Below are 27,189 nucleotides of genomic sequence, written 5' to 3'. Positions count from 1 at the left end.
GGTAGTCCATATCCGCGGACGCGGCTATTCGAATAGATCATAACCCTGCAGGGGTGTACTTCGTCACACACGCTCTCGCCACTTATCGCCATCTGCACGTCATGCACCTCGGCAACCTTCAAGCGGAAGCCCAGCGAGGGAGTCGGCCACGACCGTTAACCACATTAGTGCCTAGTCCAGGTTTATCGCCTATCTGAGAGTAACCCGTACGGAAGTCCGGCCGAGGTTTCCGCCACGGCCTCAAACGATGTGCGCAGGGTTCCCAAGCCCACCATCCGGGTGCCACTTGGTACACCGTGCCACTGCCTACCGCATCACGGCCCACCTCTCAGGTCAACACCATGCACGGCCTCCAGGATTACTATAAACACCAGAAACTACTTGCAACTCCTGGACCGGGTACTACGCGATTAATAGGCCGAGCGGGGTCATATTTCAGGGCCCAGCATGTGGTAGTATCTAGTCTTGGAATACATACACGGAACTCAGTTCCTAAGGACGGTTCCAATGAAACAACCCGCCATGTACTCCTACACAACCTTTCACCGGTACCTTTACCAACTCAAGTTCAACACACAACCTTTGCCTACCGAACACATTCCACATTTCTGTTCATCTCCCAGATGACAGACCATACACAACTCTAAGCATAGCATGCATAGCAGGATAAGGCACATCATAGCTCAAACAACTACCAGGTATGCTAGGTTGCAAGGTTTGGCTATTTACTGTGACAAGGTTAAGTCATGCAAAGGAGGTGGGTTCAACTATCGTGGCAAAAGCAGTTGAAGCATTTGATCTTAAATGCAATAAATAGGTGCAGGAGCAAGAACATGGGAATTATCGGGATGATCAAAAGGGTTGCTTGCCTTGTTGCTCAGAGGAGGAACGATATCCGTCAGACGGATATTCGGTGGAATCCGGGGGTGCGGAGCCTACCGAAATGAATGGCAACATTCAATAGCAATCATATGCACTCAAAATGATGCATGAGCATGGCATGAGAATGCAAGGTGATAAGTTATTATTTTCAACATGTATTAGGTTTAGAGTTGATTTGAATCACATTCGAATAGCAATTCAAACGGGGTATTCTCGGATACCGGTTTAATTGATTCGACCTGATGCTCAGATCAACTTGATGTTAACATGCATGAAATGTCATGTTATGGTACTGATTTGTAATTAGGACAGTGGTGAACACTGTATATATAATGGAATTTGAATATTCTTGCGATTTCCATTTAAAAAGTGATTATAAGAATTGAATTATTCCTTATTCCACAATTTAGGGTTCTGTAAATTATTCAAACATGGTTGAAAATAGCATAATCAGAATCCTTGAATTTTTCTGATACTTTTTCATATATAAATTATTTTCATTGGAGTTACAGATTAATTTCTATGATTTTTACAAGTTTTAGCAATTTACTGGAATTATTTCTATACTGGAAATTCTATTTATTGCATTAGGCTGACGTCAGCAGGTCAGCCGACCTGTTCAGGTCAAACCTGACAGGGGGCCCCACTGGTCAGCCTCTCTGGGACTAATCCCGCGCTGACCAGCCCTAACTGAGGTTTGACTTGGCCTTGGGCCCACTTGTCAGCGAGTGATTAGGTGCTGAGCTGCTGGGTTAGCTTTGCCACGTCGACATCCACCGTCGGCGAGGTCGTCCTCGCCGGCGGGGAGCCTCCGGCGACCACCAGCACGGCGGAGGGGCTCGGAAACGGCGCACAGGGGGCCAAATGCTGCGCGGAGAGCACCAGAGGAACGACACGTCTCCCGCAGCTTCATTTCTGCACTTAGCCGGGGCTGATCTGGCCGGAGATGACGCCGGCGACGAGCTTGGCGGCAGCCAAGGCTCGGGCGTCATCGGGGTCTTTGAATCAGAGGGATATACGCTCGGTTCTTAGCGGCTACAGCATCTACGCGTCGACCTGGAGCTGCTGGTGCCCTCGGAAGGACGAGCTGATCATCGGAGGGCTACCGGCGACGAGCGGCAGCGGCGGTCCTCGTCGGGCTCCGGTGAAACTAGAGCTAGAGGAGGGGATCGACGGGGAAAACTTAGGGGAAATGGCCGCATGCTCACGGGGAGTGCAGAGCAGAGCTTAGACGGCTCGGGGAAGGCCTGGGGGCGACGAATCGACGGGAGAGGTCCGATGGCCGGAGGTGGAAGACGACGGTGTTGCGGGCGTTGCAGGGCTCGAGGAAGCTTCGGCTTCTGCAGGGATGACCAGGGCGACGAGGCGGAGCTAATGGCGTGCTCTGGGAGGGAATCCTATGGCTAGGGGCACGGGCAGCTCGAGCTCGAGCTCGGCTCTAATGGCGGCAGCAAGGAGGAGGAGGAGATCCGGGAGGAGGAAGAGAACCGAGGCGGGGAATGGATAGGGGAGGCCCTGGGGAGCTTATCCCCGTCGTCGCCAGCGCGAGGCGGCGGCCAGGCAGGCACGCAGGTGCGTGGCCGCACCGGAGGGGGTGGCGGCCACCTCCTGCTGCCTACTGGCGCGAGGGAGGGGACGAGCGAGGGAGATGGGCCGGGCCAGGCTAGGCGTCAGGTAAGGTTTTTCCATTTTTTCTGTTTTTGTTTTTTTTGTTTTGCTAATTATTGTTTTGCTAATTAATTCAGCTCCAAAACAAAAGTAAAAACTATTTTAGACCTCCTGAAATATTTTTTATAACATTCCCAACCATTTCCAAAGTTTTCAACATTTTTGGAAATTTATAGATTCTGATTTCAAATTTAAAACTTGAAACCAGTAGCCTTTTGCATTTATTTAAAATGCTTAAAGTGTCAAGAAAATAGTTTTCTCCAATGCTCATTTACTTTCATGATTTATCAGAAAGTTTGAACATTTCTTGAGGCCATTTTGGGTTCATTGATTTTGAACTAGTTTGAGATTTCCTTTAATTGAATTGGTGGCTAGGGTTTTGAGTTTTTCCTTTGCCACTTTGTTGTTTTTGTTGAAACTTCTTAGATGCAAATGCAAAGAAGACATGAGCACAATGTTATCTTGCTTAAGGGTTAGGGATGTGACAACTCACCCCCACTCAAAAGAATCTCGTCCCGAGATTTAGAAGTCGTCGGGAATAACGCAGGATACTCAAGTCGGAGACGATCCTCTCTTTCCCAAGTTGCCTCCTTTTCAGAATGATTTGACCATTGAACTTTAAGAAACTTGAGGTTTCGACGTCGAGTGGTACGCTCAGCTTGATCAAGAATACGCACGGGGTATTCTCGGTATGAAAGGTTATCTTGTAGATCAAGCGTTTCGTGGTCCACTTCACGGATAGGATCCGAGAAGCAACGCCTGAGTTGCGAGACGTGGAAAACATCATGAACCTTGGAAAGATGCGGAGGAAGTTCCAACTGGTAGGCAACTTCTCCTTGTTTGGCAAGAATGCGAAAAGGACCAATGTAACGAGGAGCCAACTTGCCCTTGATACCGAAACGATGGGTACCCTTCAAAGGTGTAACCCGAAGGTAAGCCTTCTCGTCAACTTCAAAGGTCACAGCCTTATGATGACGATCATATTGGCTCTTTTGACGAGACTGGGCTGTTTTCAACTTTTCACGAATAATGCGAACCTGCTCCTCTGCATCCTCGATCATATCCAGACCAAAGAGTTGCCTCTCTCCGGTTTCCGACCAATTAAGAGGTGTTCGACATCTTCGTCCATAGAGAACTTCAAAAGGGGCTTTGCCCAAGCTTGATTGATAACTATTGTTATAAGCGAATTCGGCGAATGGAAAACACTTCTCCCAATTCATACCAAATGAAATAACAGAAGCTCGGAGCATATCTTCTAGGATTTGATTCACTCTTTCTACTTGACCACTTGATTGGGGATGGAAAGCAGTGCTAAAAGATAAGTGAGTCCCCATGGCATTCTGAAAACTTTCCCAGAAGCGAGAAGTAAAGATACTTCCACGGTCCGAGTTAATTCCCAGGGGAACACCTTGAAGAGACACTATTTGAGAGATATATAACTCTGCTAGCTGGCTAGCTGTTATACTCTCACGAACAGGAAGAAAATGAGCCACTTTGGAAAGACGGTCAATGACCACAAAGATAGCATTATTTTCTTTCTTGGTCTTGGGAAATCCGGTAATGAAATCCATGCTAACTTTATCCCATTTCCATTCAGGAATAGCTAAAGGTTGAAGGGTGCCAGTAGGCCTTTGATGTTCTGCCTTAACTCGACGACAAACGTCGCAGTTAGCAACGAACTCGGCAATTTCTCTCTTCATCCTAGTCCACCAGAACCTCTGGCGTAGGTCCTGATACATCTTAGTACTACCGGGATGAATGGTGAGAGGAGAATCATGAGCCTCCTTAAGGATTAACTGCCTTAGATGTGGGTTCTTAGGAACCACTAAACGATTCTAGAAGAACACAACACCTTGATCGTTCATGGAAAATTCTTTAGCGTTTCCGCTAAAAATATTCTCCTTGATCCGTGATATACCCTTGTCACGCTTTTGGCCAGCTATAATTTGATCCTTAAGAGTAGGCTTCGCCACCAGGGTAGAAAGGAATCCTTGAGGAACAATATGAAGATTCAACTTCCGAAAGTCCTCATGGAGATGTGGTTGACCTTGTTGTAGCATCAAATTGTTACAATAAGATTTACGACTTAGCGCATCGGCCATAACATTGGCCTTCCCCGGGGTGTAAGTTATCCCTAAATCGTAATCCGAGATCAACTCAACCCACCGTCTTTGCCTGAGATTCAAATCCGGCTGGGTGAAGATATATTTCAGACTTTGGTGATCAGTGAATATTTCGCAACGATTACCCAAAAGGTAATGTCGCCAGGTTTTTAGTGCATGGACCACAGCTGCAAGCTCAAGGTCATGTGTGGGATAATTATCCTCATGTGGACGCAACTGTCGAGATGCGTATGCGATCACATGACGATCTTGCATGAGAATGCAACCTAATCCTTGTCGCGAGGCGTCGCAATAGATAACAAAGTCCTTAGAAAAATCTGGTGGTAGCAACACAGGTGCGGAAGTCAGGCGTCTTTTCAGTTCCTGAAAACTATGCTCACACTGTGGTGTCCACTCGAACTTTTTATCCTTCTTGAGGAGTTCAGTTAGAGGCTTTGCAACCTTGGAGAAATTCTCGACGAAGCGGCGACAATAGCTCGCTAGACCAAGAAAACTCCTAACTTGCTTAACCGATTCAGGTTGGGTCCAATCAAGGACAGCTTGAACTCTCTCGGGATTGACAGCAATACCCTTACCAGAGATTACGTGGCCTAGATAGGTCACTTCTGGTAACCAGAATTCACATTTTGAAAATTTGGCATAAAGGCGATGCTCTCGAAGTTTCATCAATACCAGCCTTAGATGCTCGGCATGTTCTTGTTCATTCTTTGAGTAGATGAGAATATCATCGAGGTATACTACGACGAATTTATCCAAATACTCCATAAAGATTGAATTCATCAGTCGAGAGAAGGTGGCTGGGGCATTGGTTAAACCGAAGGACATAACGGTGTACTCATATTGGCCATAACGAGTAACAAAGGCCGTTTTTGGAATGTCCCCGTTCTTAATCTTGATTTGATGGTATCCCAACCTCAAATCCATTTTAGAGAAGACTGAGGATGCAGCGAGCTGATCGTACAGATCATTGATCCTGGGGAGCGAATACTTGTTCTTTATGGTGACCAGGTTAACTGGTCGGTAATCTACAACCATCCGATCCGTTCCGTCTTTCTTCTTGACGAAGAGGACGGGACAAGCCCAAGGAGAAGAGCTAGGACGAATGAAACCTTTGTTCAAGGCCTCATCTAATTGCTTCTTAAGTTCGGCTAGCTCCAGGGGTGCCATCTTATAAGGTCTTTTGGCTATTGGGACAGTTCCCGGAACAAGATCTATTACAAACTCTACATCTCTGTCAGGTGGGATTCCTGGCAGTTCCTCTGGAAAAACATCCGGGAAGTCACGGACTACCGAAATGTCTTCAAGTTCCGGAAGAGGGTTGGCATTTAGGGAATAGAGTTGGCATTTGGCAACTCGAGTAGAGACATTTACTATCTCACCCGAGGGATGGGTAAGTTGGACATTTCTAGAATGAGTATCAATCTTGGCATAGTGAGCTGACATCCAGTCCATGCCCAAGATGATATTAATATCCGAAGATTTCAATGCTATCAATGAGGCTAGAAAAACTAGCCTGTCTACTAGAATTTCATTGTCATAGGTTATCCTAGAGGTTTGCCATTTACTACCAGGGGTTTGGACAACCAATGGGATTGGCATATCACAAAATGACATGTTATGCAACTGTGCATAACTTTCCGAAATGAAGGAATGAGAAGACCCAGTGTCAAAGAGAACGGACGCTGGGTGATGATTAACAAGAAGCGTACCCAGCATGACGTCGGGATCCTCTGCAGCTTCTTCTGCTGACACATAGTTCACACGGCCACGTGCAGGAGTTGGCTTCACATAATAAGCTTTGCCCGACTTGGCCTGCCCGACGGACTTTCCGGGTTGCTTGGCACCCACATTCTGAGGACACTCACGGGAATAATGCCCTGGTTCTCCACACTTGTAGCATATCACCTGGTTGGCACGTGGTGCAGCATTGCTAGCTGGACCACCATAAGCTTTTGCTGGAGGGTTGGCCTGATTCGTCTGAGGCGCCACGTAGGATGGCCTCGGAGTGTATCTTGGCGGCAGAGAACTGTTTGGAACCCACAGCCTGCGTTTTGGAAACGCGGAACCAGAAGATGAGCCAAAGTCACGGGAGTGCTTCCTCGTGGCTTTGAAGTCAGTATGACCAGTCTCGGCACTGATCGCTTTGTTGACCAGGGCTTGAAAGCTTGCACACTCATGGAGGCGCAGGTCTCGACGGAGCTCAGGGCTCAGACCCTTACGGAATCTTGCTTGCTTCTTGGCGTCAGTAGACACCTCCTCTGTTGCATAGCGGGCGAGGTTACCGAACTCGCGGCTATAGGCATCCATAGACAAGTTGCCCTGAGTGAAGGCATAGAACTCCTCACTCTTTCTGTCCATCAGGCCCTCTGGAATATGGTGCAGACGAAAAGCTGCACTGAAGTCTGCCCACGTGGCCACTGGTTCAGCGGGACGCATAGCTTCAAAATTCTCCCACCACAGATTGGCGGGTCCTTCCAGGAAATACGCCACAAAGGTCACCTTGTCGGCCTCAGACACATTCGCAAAGCGAATCTTGCGTGAGATGCTGCACAGCCAGTCATCAGCGTCGAGGGGATCGACGGAATGATGAAACTTTGGAGGATTCAGCTTCACAAAGTCATTGAGGGACACTGCAGCATTCCTAGGCTGTCGAGCCGTATTCTGCTCAATACGCTCTAGCAGTCGGTTGGTCTCCCTTTTATTTCTTTCTGCCTCAAGCATCACTTCTACCAGAGAAGGTGGGTGAGGCAGGTCTTCCTGCGACGCTTGACTACCCTCACCTTGCTCATGAGCAGGGGCACGGTTCAACCTGGTGAACACCATCCTGACAAACAAACTCATAGCTTAGACCAATATGATAACAATACTAGCTATGGATTAAGAATGTACTGAACACACGGAATGCGGAAATGAATATCCGAACAACATGGTAACAAGCAACTGCTATATATACACCATGGTTCATACACACCCTTACATAGTCCAGTACAAACTTACTCGAAGAGCAAACTACTGAAATGGTGGAACTACTCATCAGAGGCTTACAAGCTTCCTATACATTATTTATCTAGGCCTCCGGAATTCATTTCACATTACTACCATACTTCACAAGTCACGCAGGACTGTGAACGTACGGCTACTACCATACTATCCTTCCGCTCATAGCTCAGGCATCCGCATAGAACATCTCATAGAGATTACCTCCATGACCTGGAAGCTCAACCTGCGGATCAGGAAATACTCTAGCCTGAGATCCCTGGGATCCGTAAGGACACGGATGTGGCCTTGGTCCCCTGACTGGTGGTAAGAGGGGTCCCCGAAGAGGTGTGACTCCTCCTATGGCTGGCCAGTCAACGTGGGCCGGAAGATGGGTTCTAACAGGGTTCAGCATCTCCATCTCTCCATACCCTGTCTGGACTACCGGTGCCAGCTGCGTCAAAGCTGTCCACAGACGGGCACGGGTAACATAAAGCTCAATGCGGAGAGCACGAGCATCCCTGTCTCTGTTCTCTAGCATCTCAACAGTGGACTGCAGAAGTGGATCCTCCATAGAAGAATCAAAATAGACTCCACTGAGGTATCCCTCTTCACCAGACTGAGAGGCCGGAACATAGCAGAACTCTGAATTTTGCAGCAATGCATGTCTCGCTCTCATAATAGTCAGCATTGAATAGGCAGCATCCTGTACTTCCATGTCAACGGTGACCCCCAACCCATAGGACCAATGGATTGGCTTCTCAGCTCCAGGGTAGTCTGGAAATACCCTAACAGTGCAGATGTACTGGCTCTAGTTGATGTCTCGGTACTGTTCCTCCACTGTGTACTCGGGGTACCAGCGGTAACCGCACACCGACATCACCCTGACCAGCATGGCCGTATGACCCGGTACATCAATGCACCTGGTGAGACGTACCACCTGACGAGAAGGACGGCCAGGCATCTGTAAATAGAGAGTAATGCAAAAGCATTAGTGCTCTGAATGCAAAATTGGGCAGCATAACGGGTGTAATTGCTCAAAACAAATTTTGAGACAACCCAAAAATGGAATAGCGTAACCACTCAACTATCAAGTTCAACTCTCTGATCATCAAACTTACTTCCTGCTTCCTAGGAATAAAAGAAACCCAATATCTCTCGACCCGTAGTCCTATAATCTACCGATCAGAAACACGAGCCTAGGAGAAGATGAGTAACCTAGTCCTTAATTCCCGCAGAAAAGACGAGGATGACCAGAATAGAATATCTTGAGAAGAGAACAAGAGTGTTACGTTCCCTCCCACAAACAATTCCCTTATATATAACTAAGAAATTCTAGACTCAACTTCGACCAGTTTGGCTTGGTAATCCTACAGTCAGTCAGGCTCTGATACCAACGCTGTCGGGACCCCGATCCTAAGCCATAGGAATCTAGCCTGTAACACATCGCATCCCTTTGCGGTCTCACGCACGGTTAACTCCTCCGCTGCAGCCTTACCTTAGCCGGGACCGTTTGCGTCTTTTGACTCACGTATGCAATAGTGTCGCTAGCATTCCAATGTCAAAGAACCCGGATCGACATGTCTAGTCATAAACCAAAGTGGCAGTTCCGCACAAGGACAGGCATACATGACCCAACAAAGCAGGTGTCGGTCATCAGCGAATGTAGACGAGTCGTAGCAAGCTACAAGGACTCCATTACATCGCGTGACATTTCCCCAAAGAGGACAGACACAGCAGCTAAGAAGGACACATGTCGGTCAACCAATGTGTCCGGAGCAGTAGCGAACTACCAAGGCTCATTGGATCACAAAGGGGCATTTCCTTGTAAGGAGTGCTACTAAAGTTCACGACTAGGTAATCGAACCCCATACATATCAAGTACGACACACGTACGCATGGCATACCGATATGTATAGATACATCGATGGCATCACAACATAACCATAAACATACAACCTTTATTTAAGAGGCTCGGAAGAGCCACACACATAATATTACACATTAAGGGTCTCACGACCCATAATAGCAGTCATACAATTACAAGCCAGCGGAAGAGTTATAAACTGTCTGGGTACAGACAGGGAAACTAGAAGGCACATGGCCTGACTATACTACAGAGCCGACGTAGGGCCAGATCGTAGCTGGGACACCAGCTACTCGTCGTCATCGATGTCTACGAAGAACCCTCCATTAGGGTCATTAGCAACCTCTGCAACATTTATTAAGCAAACATGAGTACGAAGGTACTCAGCAAGACTTTAGGATGACTAACTACTCATGCAAGGTATCAAAAGGTATTGTGGGGTTTCATGCGGAAAGCCAGCATTTGACTCGTGGCTAGACAACTTGCATTTTTTAAATAATTTTGACAACTTGATTTCTCGCACACGAGTCCACTAACACCACAACAATACACTATCGTGGAATCATTCCGTCTCCATACGGAAATGCCGTCCACGACACTCATGCTTATCTTGGCAATTTTATGAGTAGCCATTGAAGTTATCTATGAACAACATATGTCTCGAGGTAGTCCATATCCGAGGACGCGGCTATTCGAATAGATCATAACCCTGCAGGGGTGTACTTCGTCACACACGCTCTTGCCACTTATCGCCATGTGCACGTCATGCACCTCGGCAACCTTCAAGCGGAAGCCCAGCGAGGGAGTCGGCCACGACCGTTAACCACATTAGTGCCTAGTCCAGGTTTACCGCCTATCTGAGAGTAACCCGTACGGAAGTCCGGCCGAGGTTTCCGCCACGGCCTCAAACGATGTGCGCAGGGTTCCCAAGCCCACCATCCGGGTGCCACTTGGTACACCGTGCCACTGCCTACCGCATCATGGCCCACCTCTCAGGTCAGCACCATGCACGGCCTCCAGCATTACTATAAACACCAGAAACTACTTGCAACTCCTGGACCGGGTACTACGCGATTAATAGGCCGAGCGGGGTCATATTCAGGGCCCAGCATGTGGTAGTATCTAGTCTTGGAATACATACACGGAACTCAGTTCCTAAGGACGGTTCCATTGAAACAACCCGCCATGTACTCCTACACAACCTTTCACCGGTACCTTTACCAACTCAAGTTCAACACACAACCTTTGCCTACCGAACACATTCCACATTTCTGTTCATCTCCCAGATGACAGACCATACACAACTCTAAGCATAGCATGCATAGCAGGATAAGGCACATCATAGCTCAAACAACTACCAGGTATGCTAGGTTGCAAGGTTTGGCTATTTACTGTGACAAGGTTAAGTCATGCAAAGGAGGTGGGTTCAACTATCGTGGCAAAAGCAGTTGAAGCATTTGATCTTAAATGCAATAAATAGGTGCAGGAGCAAGAACATGGGAATTATCGGGATGATCAAAAGGGTTGCTTGCCTTGTTGCTCAGAGGAGGAACGATATCCGTCAGACGGATATTCGGTGGAATCCGGGGGTGCGGAGCCTACCGAAATGAATGGCAACATTCAATAGCAATCATATGCACTCAAAATGATGCATGAGCATGGCATGAGAATGCAAGGTGATAAGTTATTATTTTCAACATGTATTAGGTTTAGAGTTGATTTGAATCACATTCGAATAGCAATTCAAACGGGTAATTCTCGGATACCGGTTTAATTGATTCGACCTGATGCTCAGATCAACTTGATGTTAACATGCATGAAATGTCATGTTATGGTACTGATTTGTAATTAGGACAGTGGTGAACACTGTATATATAATGGAATTTGAATATTCTTGCAATTTCCATTTAAAAAGTGATTATAAGAATTGAATTATTCCTTATTCCACAATTTAGGGTTCTGTAACTTTTTCAAACATGGTTGAAAATAGCATAATCAGAATCCTTGAATTTTTCTAATACTTTTTCATATATAAATTATTTTCATTGGAGTTACAGATTAATTTCTATGATTTTTACAAGTTTTAGCAATTTACTGGAATTATTTCTATACTGGAAATTCTATTTATTGCATCAGGCTGACGTCAGCAGGTCAGCCGACCTATTCAGGTCAAACCTGACAGGGGGCCCCACTGGTCAGCCTCTCTGGGACTAATCCCGCGCTGACCAGCCCTAACTGAGGTTTGACTTGGCCTTGGGCCCACTTGTCAGCGAGTGATTAGGTGCTGAGCTGCTGGGTTAGCTTTGCCACGTCGACATCCACCGGCGGCGAGGTCGTCCTCGCCGGCGGGGAGCCTCCGGCGACCACCAGCACGGTGGAGGGGCTCGGAAACGGCGCAGGGGGCCAAATGCTGCGCGGAGAGCACCAGAGGAACGACACGTCTCCCGCAGCTTCATTTCTGCACTTAGCCGGGGCTGATCTGGCCGGAGATGACGCCGGCGACGAGCTTGGCGGCGGCCAAGGCTCGGGCGTCATCGGGGTCTTTGAATCAGAGGGATCTACGCTCGGTTCTTAGCGGCTATAGCATCTACGCGTCGACCTGGAGCTGCTGGTGCCCTCGGAAGGACGAGCTGATCATCGGAGGGCTACCGGCGACGAGCGGCAGCGGCGGTCCTCGTCGGGCTCCGGTGAAACTAGAGCTAGAGGAGGGGATCGTCGGGGAAAACTTAGGGGAAACGGCCGCATGCTCACGGGGAGTGCAGAGCAGAGCTTAGACGGCTCGGGAAGGCCTGGGGGCGACGAATTGACGGGAGAGGTCCGGCGGCCGGAGGTGGAAGACGACGGCGTTGCGGGCGTTGCAGGGCTCGAGGAAGCTTCGGCTTCTGCAGGGATGACCAGGGCGACGAGGCGGAGCTAATGGCGTGCTCTGGGAGGGAATCCTATGGCTAGGGGCACGGGCAGCTCGAGCTCGAGCTCGGCTCTAATGGCGGCAGCAAGGAGGAGGAGGAGATCCGGGAGGAGGAAGAGAACCGAGGCGGGGAATGGATAGGGGAGGCCCTGGGGAGCTTATCCCCGTCGTCGCCAGCACGAGGCGGCGGCCAGGCAGGCACGCAGGTGCGTGGCCGCGCCGAAGGGGGCGGCGGCCACCTCCTGCTGCCTACTGGCGCGAGGTAGGGGACGAGCGAGGGAGATGGGCCGGGCCAGGCTAGGCGTCAGGTAAGGTTTTTCCAATTTTTTTTGTTTTTGTTTTTCTGTTTTGCTAATTATTTTTTTGCTAATTAATTCAGCTCCAAAACAAAAGTAAAAACTATTTTAGACCTCCTGAAATATTTGTTATAACATTCCCAACCATTTCCAAAGTTTTCAACATTTTTGGAAATTTATAGATTCTGATTTCAAATTTAAAACTTGAAACCAGTAGCGTTTTGCATTTATTTAAAATGCTTAAAGTGTCAAGAAAATAGTTTTCTCCAATGCTCATTTACTTTCATGATTTATCAGAAAGTTTGAACATTTCTTGAGGCCATTTTGGGTTCATTGATTTTGAACTAGTTTGAGATTTCCTTTAATTGAATTGGTGGCTAGGGTTTTGAGTTTTTCCTTTGCCACTTTGTTGTTTTTGTTGAAACTTCTTAGATGCAAATGCAAAGAAGACATGAGCACAATGCTATCTTGCTTAAGGGTTAGGGATGTGACAATTTTAATGGACGAGAATTAAACAAATGCTCATCAAAAACATTTTTATAGCTCCCCACATATGATATGTGGTAATAAAAACACATATGATCATGCACATGTACACAGACACGATACACTTTAGCATGACTCCAAAAAGAATTATACACTGCATTACGAAGAGTAGTGAAATCTAAGATATTACTTTCCAACTTAGTATAGAGTTCATTCGTATATTCCTCATGTAATATAGGAATTCCAAATAAATAACATAGCATACTTTTATATCTTTGGTCAGAGTATTAAATAAAAACAGCTTAGTATATCAGTTTGCTAACTAAGTACACTTAATATAAATATTTATATAGTATTCCTTCATAATTTGTTATATATTTATCATTGCTAATTTAATAGAACAATTAAATCGCATAACGATTGGCTGCAGGTAGACACCGGTAGAGAAAGAAATATTGTGGGAACACAAAAAATAGCAAGTTATGGTGCGCATGGGACAAAAGATTTTACCATTTTTGATACCATCTACCAGTTATTATGTTCATTTAAATTTAATATGAGAAGACGTCGAAACATGTAGATCATGTATGGTATAATATTATTAGAATAACGAAATTGCAATGTGGTCACTTACGCGAGAGGGAATTGAATCGAGAATTAAAGGCTATGGAAAAGTATAAGATTATTTTGTCTTCCACTATCACACGTCAAGATCTTAACACCGACTTAGTACAAAATAGGAACATTATCAAAATTTATTTGATGCAGATAATAGGTAATGGAAAAAAATATGTAAAATAGCCGCGCGTAACTATCAGAAAAATGCATATTTATATTCTAGCCGCGCAAATGCGCGGGCAACCCTGCTAGTTTCTAGGTAAAGCGAACGTTAAGCGTGCGTAGAGTTGTATCGGCGGTCGATAGAACTTGAGGGAATATTTGTTCTACCTTTAGCTCCTCATTAGGTTTGACACTCTTACTTATCGAGAAAGGCTACAATTGATCCCCTATACTTGTGGGTTATCAAGACCTTTTTCTAGCGCCGTTGCCGGGGAGCAATAGCGTGGGGTGAATATTCTCGTGTGTGCTTGTTTGCTTTATCACCAAGTAAATTTTATTTGTTGTTTAAGTTGTTCTCTATCTTTAGTTATGGATATGAAACACGAAATACCAAAAAAATTAGGTGTACTTGCTACTGATGGAGATGGGGAACCTCCTAAAACCCTCGATGCTCATTATGTGGAAGATATTATGCACTACTTTAATAATCCCGAGAAAACCCCATTCAATTATATAATGGGAGACACGTTGGATCAACGTGAATACTTTAGGGATTATCGCTTGACTCAAAAAGGGAAGGTGTTATGGGATCAAATTCATATGTTGAAATGGTATGCTTGGAATATATCCTTGAGAAATGATGAAGGCTAAACACCTTCCATTTTCATGTAAATTTAATGATAATCAAACCTTGGCTTCTTATGCTAATGGTATATATGATTAATATGATGTGCAAAAAATGGAAGAGTTTGTTTCTTTTAAGGGTGCTTATGATATTGAAGCTTTGTTTGAAAAGTATGAAGATTATGATGATGCTGTTTACCGATCTCGAAATTTGGCTATTCTTAAAAATTGTTATGCCAATTATGAATATAATGCCCATATTTATCGATTTATTGAGAAAGTCTCCGCTATCCAAGAAGAGACTAATATTTTGCAGGAATCTATGGAAGAAGAAATTGATGTCACTATGAGCTCATTAGATGAAAAAGATGAGGAGGAGAGCGAAGAACAAAAGGAGGAAGAGTGGATTAGATACCCATGCCCACCTTTTAATTAGAGTAACTCTTCAACTCATAGATTGTTTAGTTTCCCTTCGTGCTTACCGAAGGATGAATGCTATGATAATTGCTATGATCCCTTGGATTCATTTGAAATATCCCTTTTTGATGAACTTGATGCTTGCTATGCTTGTGGCCATGATGCCAATATGAATGAAGATTATGGAGATGAACTTGCTATAGTTCCTTATGTTAAGAATTAAATTGTTTCTATTGCACCCACACATTATAGTCCTATTATCTTTTTGAATTATCCCAACTACACTATATTGGAGAAGTTTGCACTTATTAAGGATTATATAGATGGGTTGCCTTTTACTATTACACATGATAATTTTGATAGATATAGTATGCATGTTCTTGCTGCTCCTACTTGCAATTGTTATGAGAGAGGAACTACATCTCTGCCTCTCTATGTTTCCAATACGATAAAATTTCAAGAAATTGTTTATACTATGCATTGGCCTTTACTTTGTGTGCATGAATTGTTCTTTTATGACATGCCGATGCATAGGAAGAGAGTTAGACTTTGTTGTTGTGTGATATATGTTACTTTGTGCTTACTACTAAATTACAAATCATTGATAATTAAAATTGGCTTTGATATACCTTGCGATTCAGGTGGATCAATTACTTGAGCACTTCATGCCTAGCTTAATGTATTTAAAGAAAGCGCTGCCAGGGACACAACGCGGAAGTTTTAGAGAGTCATTTTATTCTGTTGTGTGCTTTTATATAGTTTAAAAAACAAAAACAAAAATAAAGAGGGGAACCTAAAACTTTTTCAAAAAGAAAAGTGAAAGTGAGAGAGACGAGCATTGTTAAAATGGGAGCATGCCTTGACCTTTTTCATGCCCATGAAAACGTTGTGAATCTTAATTACAGAAAAATTTCAACAAAAATAGTTATCCCCTTGTATAAATCCATTTTATTACAAAAATAATTTGCCAAGATTTTCCTTTAGGATGATTTGATTGCTTGTTTGGTGTGTGCAGTGCAAAAACAGAAACTTTGGCTGTAGTGCGTGAATTTACATTTTTTTACTGGAATGTCAAAAGTTTCTGAAATATTTACACAGTACTGCTATGCAAATTTTTATTTCTTCCTAATTTTCCAGAACTTTTAGAGTTACAGAAGTATGATTAATGTACAGATTACTACAAACTGTCCTGTTTTTAACACATTCTACTTTTGATGCATTTTTTGCTCGTTTTGATGAAACTATCGATTGTATCGGTGGTATAAGCCATGGAAAAGTTATATTCGAGTAGATACAATGCAAAAAAAAATATGAATTGGTTGGCAATAGTACTTAAAGTTGTAATTTTCTTTATTATTACTAACGGATCTCACGAGGGTTTTGTTAAGTTTTGTGTGATTGAAGTTTTCAAGTTTTGTGCGAGATCAGGATGGATGAAGGAATAAGGAGTGGAAAGAGACTAATCTTGGGGATGCCCGAGGCACCCCAAGGTAATATTCAAGGACTCCGAAGCAACTAAGCTTGGGGATGCCCTGGAAGGCACCCCCTCTTTCTTTTAACAACTATCGGTAATTTTACTTGGAGCTATATTTTTATTCGTTACATGATATGCGTAAATCTTGGAGCATCGTGTGCTTTTTATTTTACTTTTAATAATGCACCATGCTGGTATGAGAAAGTCCTTGGTTGATTTATAGAAGGCTCTTTGCACCTCACTTATATCTTTTGAGTATGACTTTATAGAATGCTTCATGTTCTTCACTTATATCATTCGAAGTTTGGATTGCCCGTTTCGACACACATAGAAAACCGCGATTTGTAGAATGCTCTTTTACTTCACTTACATTTGTTAGAGCGTGGGCATATCTTTTGTAGAAATAATTAAACTCTCATGCTTCACTTATATCTATTTAGAGAGTTAACATGAGTTGGTCATTCACATGGTTAGTCATAAAATCCTACATAAAACTTGTAGCTCACTGAATATGGTATGTTTGATTCCTTGCAATAGATTTGCGTTATAAAGATGGTGATATTGGAGTCATGATAGTGAGTAATTGTGGATGGTAGAAATATTTGTGTTAAAGTTTGTGATTTTCGTAGCATGCACATATGGGAACCGTTATGTGAAGAAGTCGGAGCATGATTTATTTATTGATTGTCATCCATTGTGTGGAGATCGGGATCGCGCGATGGTTAATTCCTACCAACCCTTCCCCTACGAGCATGCGTGTAGTACCTTGTTTCTATGACTAATAAATGTTTGCAATAAGTATGTGAGTTCTTTACGACTAATGTTGAGTCCATGGATTATACACACTCTCACCCTTCCACATTTCCTAGCCTCTCTAGTATCGTGCAACTTTCGCCGGTGCATTAATCCCACCTTCCTCAAAACAACCACCATATACCTTCCTCAAAAACAGCCACCATACCTACCTATTATGGCATTTCCATAGCCATTTCGAGATATATTGCCATGCAACTTCTACCGTTCCGTTTATTATTGTTAAGCTTCATGCACTAGCGAACGCAACCAAAAGTGCGAACTGATGGAAAGGGCTAGGCAATCCACATATAGTGTAACACCCCCTCTCACGTGTGACGGGGAAGACAAGTCAAAACGTGCAACCGGAAGAGAACGACGGCACGTGAAACTCACGTATGACTCAATAGGCCTCTACGTGGACACAAAGGGGGGCTACTAGCAATTTTGAATAAATTGCGAAAGCCAGGACTTGAACTCAAGACCTTAGCTCTGATACGATGTTAAGCTTCATGCACTAGCCAAGGCAACAAAAAGTACGAACTGATGGAAAGGGTTAGGGAATCCACATATAGTGTAAAAATTATGACACGCACCATCATTGTCATATTGCTTTGCATGATCGTAGCTAGCATGATGTTTTCATGGCTTGTCCATTTTTTGATATCATTGCTACGCTAGATCATTACACATCCCGGTACACTGTGGGAGGCATTCATATAGAGTCATATTTTGTTCTAGTATCGAGTTGTAATTCTTGAGTTGTAAGTAAATAAAAGTGTGATGATCGTCATTATTAGAGCATTGTCCCATGTGAGGAAAGGATGATGTAAGCTATGATTCCCTCATAAGTTGGGATGAGTCTCCGGACTTTATGAAAAATAAAAGAGGCAAAAGAAGACCCTCCAAAAAAGAGGCCAAAGAAGCCCATAAAAAAGTAGAAAAAGAGAGAAAAGAGAGAAGGGGCAATGCTACTATTCCTTTTTCCACAGTTGTGCTTCAAAGTAGCACCATGATCTTCATCATAGAGAGTCTCCTATATTGTCACTTTCATATACTAGTGGGAATTTTTCATTATAGAACTTGGGTTGTATATTCCAATGATGGGCTTCCTCAAATTGCCCTAGGTCTTCGTGAGCAAGCAAGTTAGATCCACACCCACTTAGTTTCTTTTAATCTTTCATACACTAATAGCTCTAGTGCATCTCTTGCATGGCAATCCCTACTCACTCACATTGATATCTATTGATGGGCATCTCCATAGCCCGTTGATAAGCCTAGTTGATGTGAGAATGTCTCCTTCTTTTTGTCTTCTCCACAACCTTCACCATATTCTATTCCACCTATAGTGCTATACCCATGGCTCACGCTCATGTATTGCGTGAAAGTTGAAAAAGTCTGAGAATAGTAAAGTATGAAACAATTGCTTGGCTAAAACCGGGGTTGTGCATGATTTAATACTTTGTGTGATAAAGATGGAGCATAGCCAGACTATATGATTTAGTAGGGATAACTTTATTTTAGCCATGATATTTTGAGAAGACATGATTACTTTATTAGTATGCTTGGAGTATTATTGTCTTAATGTCAACTAATAGACTATTGCTTTGAATCACTCGTGTACTAATATTCATGCCATGATTAGCTTATATGATCAATATTATGCTAGGTAGCATTCCACATCAAAAACTATCTTTTTTATCATTTACCTAATCGAGAAGGAGCATGAATTAAGCTTGGGGATGCTAATACGTCTCCATCGTATCTATATTTTTTTTATTATTTCATGCCAATATTCTACAACTTTCATATAATTTTGGCAACTTTTATACTATTTTTGGGACTAACATATTGATCCAGTGTCCAGTGCCAGTTCCTGTTTGTTGCATGTTTTTTGTTTTGCAGAAAATCCATATCAAACGAAGTCCAAACGGGATAAAAACTTATGGAGATTTTCTTTGGAATATATGGGAATTTTGGGAAGTGGAATCAAAAGAAGGAGATGCCCGAGGGGCCCACAAGCCAGAGGGGCGTGGCCTGGGGGATAGGGCATGCCAGGCTGTCTTGTGGCCACCCCGTAAGGCGGTTGGTGCCCTTCTTTCGCCGCAAGAAAGCTAATATCCGGATAAAAATCGTGTTAAAATTTCAGCCCAATCGGAGTTATGGGTCTCCAGGAATATATGAATACAATGCCCATATTAATGAATTTATTGAGAGAATTTATTAATGAATACAAGGATTATATTGATGGATTGCATTCTACCACTTCACATGATGATTTTTATGGATATAATATGCATATTCTTGCTGCTCCTACTTGCAATTATTATGAGAGAGAATCCACATCTCCACCTCTTTATGTTTCCACACGATAAAATTACAAGAAACGAATTATGCTATCTATTGGCCTTTACTTGATGTGCATGCATTGTTCTTTTATGGCATACCGACGCATAAGAAGAGAGTTAGACTATGTCATTTCATAATATATGTTACCTTGTGCTCAATACTAAAGTCCAAAGCATTGTTAATTAAAATTGGCATTGATATACCTTGGGATCCGGGTGGATCCATTACCAGAGCACTTTATGCCTAGCTTAATGACTTTAAAGAAAGCGCTGCCAGGGAGACAACCGAGATGTTTTATAGAGTCATTTATTTATATTGAGTGCCCTAAAAAAATTTAAAACAAAAAATATAGAGGGGAACTTAATTTTTTTCAAAAAGAGAAGCGATTGGAAGGTTATGCACTCGAGAAGTGAGGGCCGACCTTGAACAATTGTGTTCATGCTCACGAAAATAATGTAGAATTTTTCATGAGTTTCTCACAGAAATAATTATCCCGTTGTAAAAATCCACTCTATTATAAAAATAATGTGGCAAGATTTGCCTTTAGGATGATTAGATTGCTTGTTGGTATGTGCGGTGCAAAAACAAAAAACTTTGGCTGTAGTGCATTTTTTTTACTGGAACATCGAAAGTTTCTGAAATTTTTACACATTAATTCTACGAAAATTGTTTATTTTGTCTTAGTTTTTCAGAATTTTTTAAGTTAGATAAGTATGGTTAATGTTCATATTACTACAAACTATCCTGTTTTTGACAGATTCTGTTTTTGATGCAATCGTTTTGCTCGTTTTAATGAAATTACAAGTTGTATCGATGATATAAGCCATGGAGATGTAGTATTACAGTAGATATAATGCAAAAGGAAAATTTGAATGAGTTTTCAACCGTACTTAAGGTAGTAATTTGCATTGTTATATTAACGGATCTCACGAGTTTTCTTGTTAAGTTCTGTGTGGATGAAGTGTTCGAAGTTCGAGGAGGTCTCGATATAAGGAGATGGAGGAGAGGCAAGAGTTCAAGCTTGGGGATGCTCAAGGAACCCCAAGTAAGTATCCAAGGAGAGCGTCTAAGCTTGGGGATGCCCCGAAAGGCATCCCATCTTTCTTCAACAAGTATCAATATGTTTTCATCTTTGTTTCGTTCATGTCATATGCATAAATCTTGGAGCGTCTTTTGTGTTTAGTTTTAAGTTTTATTTTATGCACCATGCTGGTATGAGATAGTCCATGGTTGACTTACATAATGCTCATTTCACTGCACTTATATCTTTTTAGTATGGCTTTATAGAATGCTTCATGTGCTTCACTTATATCATTTGAAGTTTGGATTGCGTGTTTCTCTACATATAGAAAATCGTTATTTCTAGAATACTCTTTTGCTTCACTTATATTTATTAGAGCATGGTTTTTTGAAGAAAGTGTTAAACTCTCATGCTTCACTTATACCTATTTAGAGAGTCAACGGGAACCGGCCATTTACATGGTTAGTCATAAAATCCTACATAAAACTTGTAGATCACTGAGTATGATATGTTTGATTCCTTGCAATAGTTTTGAGACATTAAGATAGTAATATGTGAGTGCACTAGTTCATGATTGTGGATTTGTAATAATATTGATGTTAAGGTTTTGATTCCCGAAGCATGCACGTATAGTCTTTGGTTATGCAATGAAGTTGGAGAATAATTTATCTTTGATTGAAATCCTTTGTGCTGTTATAATTGGAGTCGTGCGATGGTTAACTCCTCCCAACCTTCTCCCTAGGGGCATGCGAGTAGTGCTTTGTTTTTAGAGAGACAATAAGATCTTGCAATAAGTATGTGAGTTCTTTGTGACTAATGTGAATCCTTGGATATATGCACTCTTACCTTTCTGCAATTTGCTAGCCTCTACGGTACCATGCATTGCCCTTTCTTACCTCAAGAGTCGGTGCAAATTTCGCACGTGCATCCAAACCCCATGATATGATACGCTATATCACACATAAAACATATTATATCTTCCTCAAAACAGCCACCAGACCTACCTATTATGGCATTTCCATAGCGACTCCAAGATATATTGCCATTCAACTTCCACTGCTTCCGATTTGATGACTTGAGCATTCATCTTCATATTGCTTTGCATGATTGTAAGATGGCTTGCATGATATTTCCATAGCTTGTCCTTTTTTATATCTTTTGCTACGCTAGATCATTGCACATCCTCGTACACTTTGATATGCATTCATATAGAGTCATATCATCCTACCAGTTTTTCATATAGAGTTGTAAGTAAATAAAAGTGTGATGATCATCATTATTAGAGCATTGTCACAATGATTAAAGGATGATGGAGACTATTATTTCCCCACAAGTCGGGATGAGACTCCGGATGAAAAATGAAAAATGGGGGAGGCCAATTGAGCCCACCACAAGAAAAAAACAGAAATAAAAAAAGAAAAAAGGAAGATAAAAACAGAAATAAAAAAATAAGAGAAAAGAAAGAAGGGGCATGCTAACCCCACACTTGTGCTTCAAAGTAGCACCATGTTTTTCATATGGAGAGTCTCCAAAGTTGACACTTTCATATACTAGTGTGAAGTTTTCATTATAGAGTTTGATGCACACCCACTTAGTGTTCATATTGAGCTTTCATACACTTATAGCTCTTAGTGCAACCGTTGCATGGCAATCCCTACTCCTCGCATTGATATCTATTGATGGGTATCTCCATAGCCAGTTGATATGCCGAGTTGATGCAAGACTTTCTTCTTCACTTTTATCCCTTTGAAACATACCACCATATTCTATTCCACCTTTATGCTATATCCGTAGTTCACGCTCATGTATTGAGTAAGTAATAAAAAGCTGAAGCACGTTAAAAAGTATGATCCAATTGCTTGATTTAACATCGGGGTGCTCATGATTTATACCTTATGCTAGGAAGACCAAGCATGACAAGCTATATGATTTTGTAGGGATATCATTCTTCAAGCATTGTTATTTTGAAAGGACATGATTGTTTGCTAGTAAACCTGATTACATATGTCTTTTTTTCAAATGATAGACTATTGCCTTGAATCACTTGTATCTTAATATTCAGGCCATGATTAGATATATGATCAAGATTATGCTAGGTAGCATTCCACATCAAAAATTCTCCTTTTTAGCATTTACCTAATTGAGGACGAGAAGGGATTAAGCTTGGGGATGCTGATACGTCTCCATCGTATCTATAATTTTTCATTGTTCCATGCCAATATTATACAACTTTCACATATTTTTGGCAAAATTTTATATGATTTATTGGACTAACATATTGTTCGAGTGCCAAGTGCTAGTTCATGTTTGTTGCATGTTTTTTGTTTCACATAATATACATATCAAATGAAGTCCAAATGCGATAAAAATTTATGGAGAATTATTTTGGAATATAGGTGATTTTTTGGCGGTGGAATCAACGCAAATGGAGGCCCACAACCTACACTAGGTACTAGGTCATGACCCATACCCCCTAGAGCGGGGTGGTGCCTACTAGCCACCCCGTAACTCGGTTGGGGCTCTTGTTTGAGCGCAAGAAAGTTAATTTATGAAAAAAAAAATGTAAACATTTCAGATCGATCGGAGTTACGGATCTGTGGGAATTTATGAAACGGTGAAGGGTCGGAAAACAGGAACGCGAAACAGAAGAAAACAGAGAGGGAGATCCAATCTCGGAGGGGCTCCTACCCCTCTTCTGCCATGGAGGCCATGGACTATAGGGGGAACTCTCCTCCCATCTAGGGGAGGCCAAGTAAGAATAATAAGAAGGGGGGATATCTCCCCCTCTCTCCCACCAGCGTCGGAGTGTTGCCGAGGGAAGGAGCGTGACATCAATCTACATCAACAATCTTGCCGCCATCAACACCAACTCTCCTCCCCTCTATGCAGCAATGTAACACCTCTTTTCCCGCTGCAACTCTCTACTTAAACATGGCGCTCAACACTACATACTACGCTCAACACTACATACTATTTCCCTATGATATGTGGCTATCCTTTGACGTTTGAGTAGATTTGTTTTGTCCTACGGGTTAATTGTGATATGATGTTATTAATATGAGTTGTGTGTTGATATGGTGCTGTCCTAAGGTGCCTTACGTGAAGCACACATGTGAAGGATACACGCTGGAGGGTTTGCAATATGTTCATGATTCGCTTATAGTGGTTGGCGAGAGTGACAGGAACTTACACCCGAGTAATGGAATTGTGCACGTATGGGAGTATAGAGGACTTGATGTTTAATGCTATGGTTGGGTTTACCTTAATGATTTCTAATAGTTTCAGATGCTTGCTAGAGGTCCAATCATAAGTGCGTATGATCCAAGTATGTAAAGTGTGTTAGCGTATGCCTCTCCCTCATTGCACATGATCATTATCTAGCATGTTATATTCAATTGCCTATGGACAATTTTTCTCTTGCGTTATACAAAAAGCTTTCTACTAAATAGACCCAAACTTTTATTTACTTTCTCTTTATTTTCTTGCAAAGTACTTCTAGTTTTATTCTTGTTTTAGGTAAAGCAAACATTAAGTGTGCGTAGAGTTATATCAGTGTTCGATAGAACTTTAGGGAATATTTATTCTACCTTTAGCATCTCGTTGAGTTCGACACTGTTACTTATCAAAAAAGGCTACGAATGATCCCCTACACTTGTGGGCTATCAGGCCCTTCGTGGGTGGAGCCTTCCATGGACTCTTGCAGCCGTTACCCTCCGTGGGTTGAAGTCTCCATCATCATGGACATCCGATAGCACCACCTACCGGAAGCACGCCAAAAATCTATGTGTCTTTAATCCGTTTGATCTTCCTATCTATACTCTTCACTTAAATTTGCATGTGATTACTTCTCGCTGCCATACTCGTTGACTTGCATGCGTAGGGTGTGCTAGACTTGATAGAATCGCTAGAACTTTCCAACCTCTAAAATTGGGAAAAGGACAAGTTTTTATTTGGTCAAGTAGTCTATTCACCCCCCTCTTGATTCCTATCCTCGATCCCACATTTGGTAATAGAGCTATGGTTTTGATTGCTTTGGTTTTATCACCATTGAGGGAAGATGGATGTGCCTAGTTTGGGGTGTCTTAGTTGTAGAGTGTCTATTCTCAGTGGGGAGTACTATACTCAATGGAAAGACAAAATGCTTGATATATTTGATAATGTTTAGTTTAGAAATTATGTTGATAGTCCCTATGTGTCTCACATTGATCCCTTACATCCTTCTCACGAGGAATAAATTGATATACTTCGTAATCTTAGAACTGTCAATCTTATCATTAGATGATTACCAGGAATCGTGTTTGATCATATGAAAAACTTTGACTGTGCGTATACTTTGTGGAAGGACTTGGAAGAAAGATATCCAAACTACTCTTCAAAAAATCTTGATGTATTCTCGATAAAACTATTGCCTTTCACAAAATGAATCATGTGATCCTAATTTGGATGAATGCCCATTTGAGCTTCGTCACCTCATGCGTGCTAAAGTAGATGTCATTAAAATCAATAATATCACTATAGAAGCCATTCACATTCATAATATTGAACATTGTCATAGTCACAATTCTAACGACTCACTTGATCTTTATGAAAAGGACATTCCATTTGAGGATGACAATAAGGAGCATGGCTACTATGATGAAGATTAAGAATTCTACATTGAATTCTTGAGGAATATGAAGAACCTAAATCTCATGGAAAATTTCAAAGATTACATGTCTGGTGGAAAAGAATTGATTCTCGATAGTGGATGCATCGATCATATGACCAGAGATAGAGACATTTTCATGAGATCACATCGAAAAATGGAGCATACAGGTACGTGACCTTCGGAGACAACTCCGAGGGTAAGGTTCTCTGCCTTCGTAAGGTGGACATATCTCATGATAGCTCTGTGCAAAATGTCATGCTCGTTAAGTATCTTGGTTAGAATCTTCTTTCCGTATCTAGACTTGCTGACTTTGATTTCAGTGTGTTATTTACCAAAGTATATTTCCAAGTGTTTCATCAAGACAATCATAACATGGTATTTATTGGTTTTTGTAGAGGTGATCTATACATTGTTGATTTCACTAAGATAACCCAACCTCATACTTGTCCCATTGCAAAATCTTCAGAAGGTTGATTGTGGTATAGGAGGCTAGTACATGTTGGTATGCGTAATCTAGACAAACTCATTAAAGGTGATCATATACTTGGTGTAACAAATGTTATGTTTGACAAAGATATACTCTTTAGTGCTTGTCAAACAGGAAAATAAGTTGGAGGAAGTCATCCCATAAATAATATAATGATTAGTAGAAGACCTCTCGAGTTGCTTCACATGAATCTTTTTGGTCCCAATGCTTATAAGAGCCTCGGTGAGAATTCCTTTGGTCTAGTTATAGTTGATGATTTTTCCAAATTTACGTGGGTATTCTTTCTTGATGACAAGTCACATGTACAAAAGATCTTCAAGAACTTCGGTTGGAAGGCCCAAAATCAATTTGAAATGAATATCAAGAAAGTTCCGAGCGACAACGGATCGGAATTCAAGAACACTAATGTGGATACTTTTATTGACGAAAAAGGTATCTTACATGAGTTCACGGCTACGTTCATGACTCTACAAAATGGAGTTATTGAGAGGAAGAACTAGACTCTCATATAGATGGCTAGAATGATGCTCGACGAGTACATAAGTCCAAGAAACTTTCGGGCAGAAGCCGTGGAAACAACTCGTCATGCAACAAACCGACTCTATCTACACAATCTTCTCGGCAAAACGACATATGAGCTACTAACCGGTAACAAACCCCAAGTTGGATACTTTTAGGTATTTGGATCAAAGTGCTATATTCTTGATAAGCACCATCATTCTAAATTTTTTTCTAAATCTCATGAAGGTTTCCTAGTCGAATACGGTCAAACTCTCGCACCTACCATACTCTCACACCTATCATGTCTACAACAACTTCACTCGATAAGTTAAAGAGAATGTAGATATGAAGTTTGATGAGACTAATGGTTCACAAGTCAAACAATTTCCAAATGATGTAGGAGCTAAGGAACCTTTGGATTACATATAAGACTTGTAAATTGGCAAGATTCATCCCATGGAGGTGAAGGAAAGTACTTCATCAACTCAAGTGGAAGCCCCCACTTCACGTCAAGGTTAATCTCAAAATGATGAGAAGGCATTGATACGTCTTAAACGTATCTATAATTTTTGATGGTTTCACGCTGTTATCTTGTTAACTTTGGATGTTTTGTTTACCTTCTATATCTTTTTTCGGGACTAACTTATTAACTCAGTGCCAAGTGCCAGTTCCTGTTTTTTCTGTCTTTTTGACTCTTTTCAGATCTGATTTTGGAACGGAGTCCAAACGGAATAAAATTCCCAAAATTATTTTTTCCAGAACAGAAGAAGATCGGGAGGCTTGAGGGCCAAGCAAGTGGGCCCACAGGGAGCCCACAAGCTCTGTTGCCGCGGCAACCAAGCTTGTGGTCTCCCTGGCGCCCCCCTGCCCTAGGTCTTTGGCCTATGTAT

Source organism: Hordeum vulgare, chromosome 5H, assembly GCF_904849725.1.
Source record: "Hordeum vulgare subsp. vulgare chromosome 5H, MorexV3_pseudomolecules_assembly, whole genome shotgun sequence".
Lineage (NCBI taxonomy): Eukaryota > Viridiplantae > Streptophyta > Magnoliopsida > Poales > Poaceae > Hordeum > Hordeum vulgare.
Note: the sequence above shows the minus strand (reverse complement) of the source record.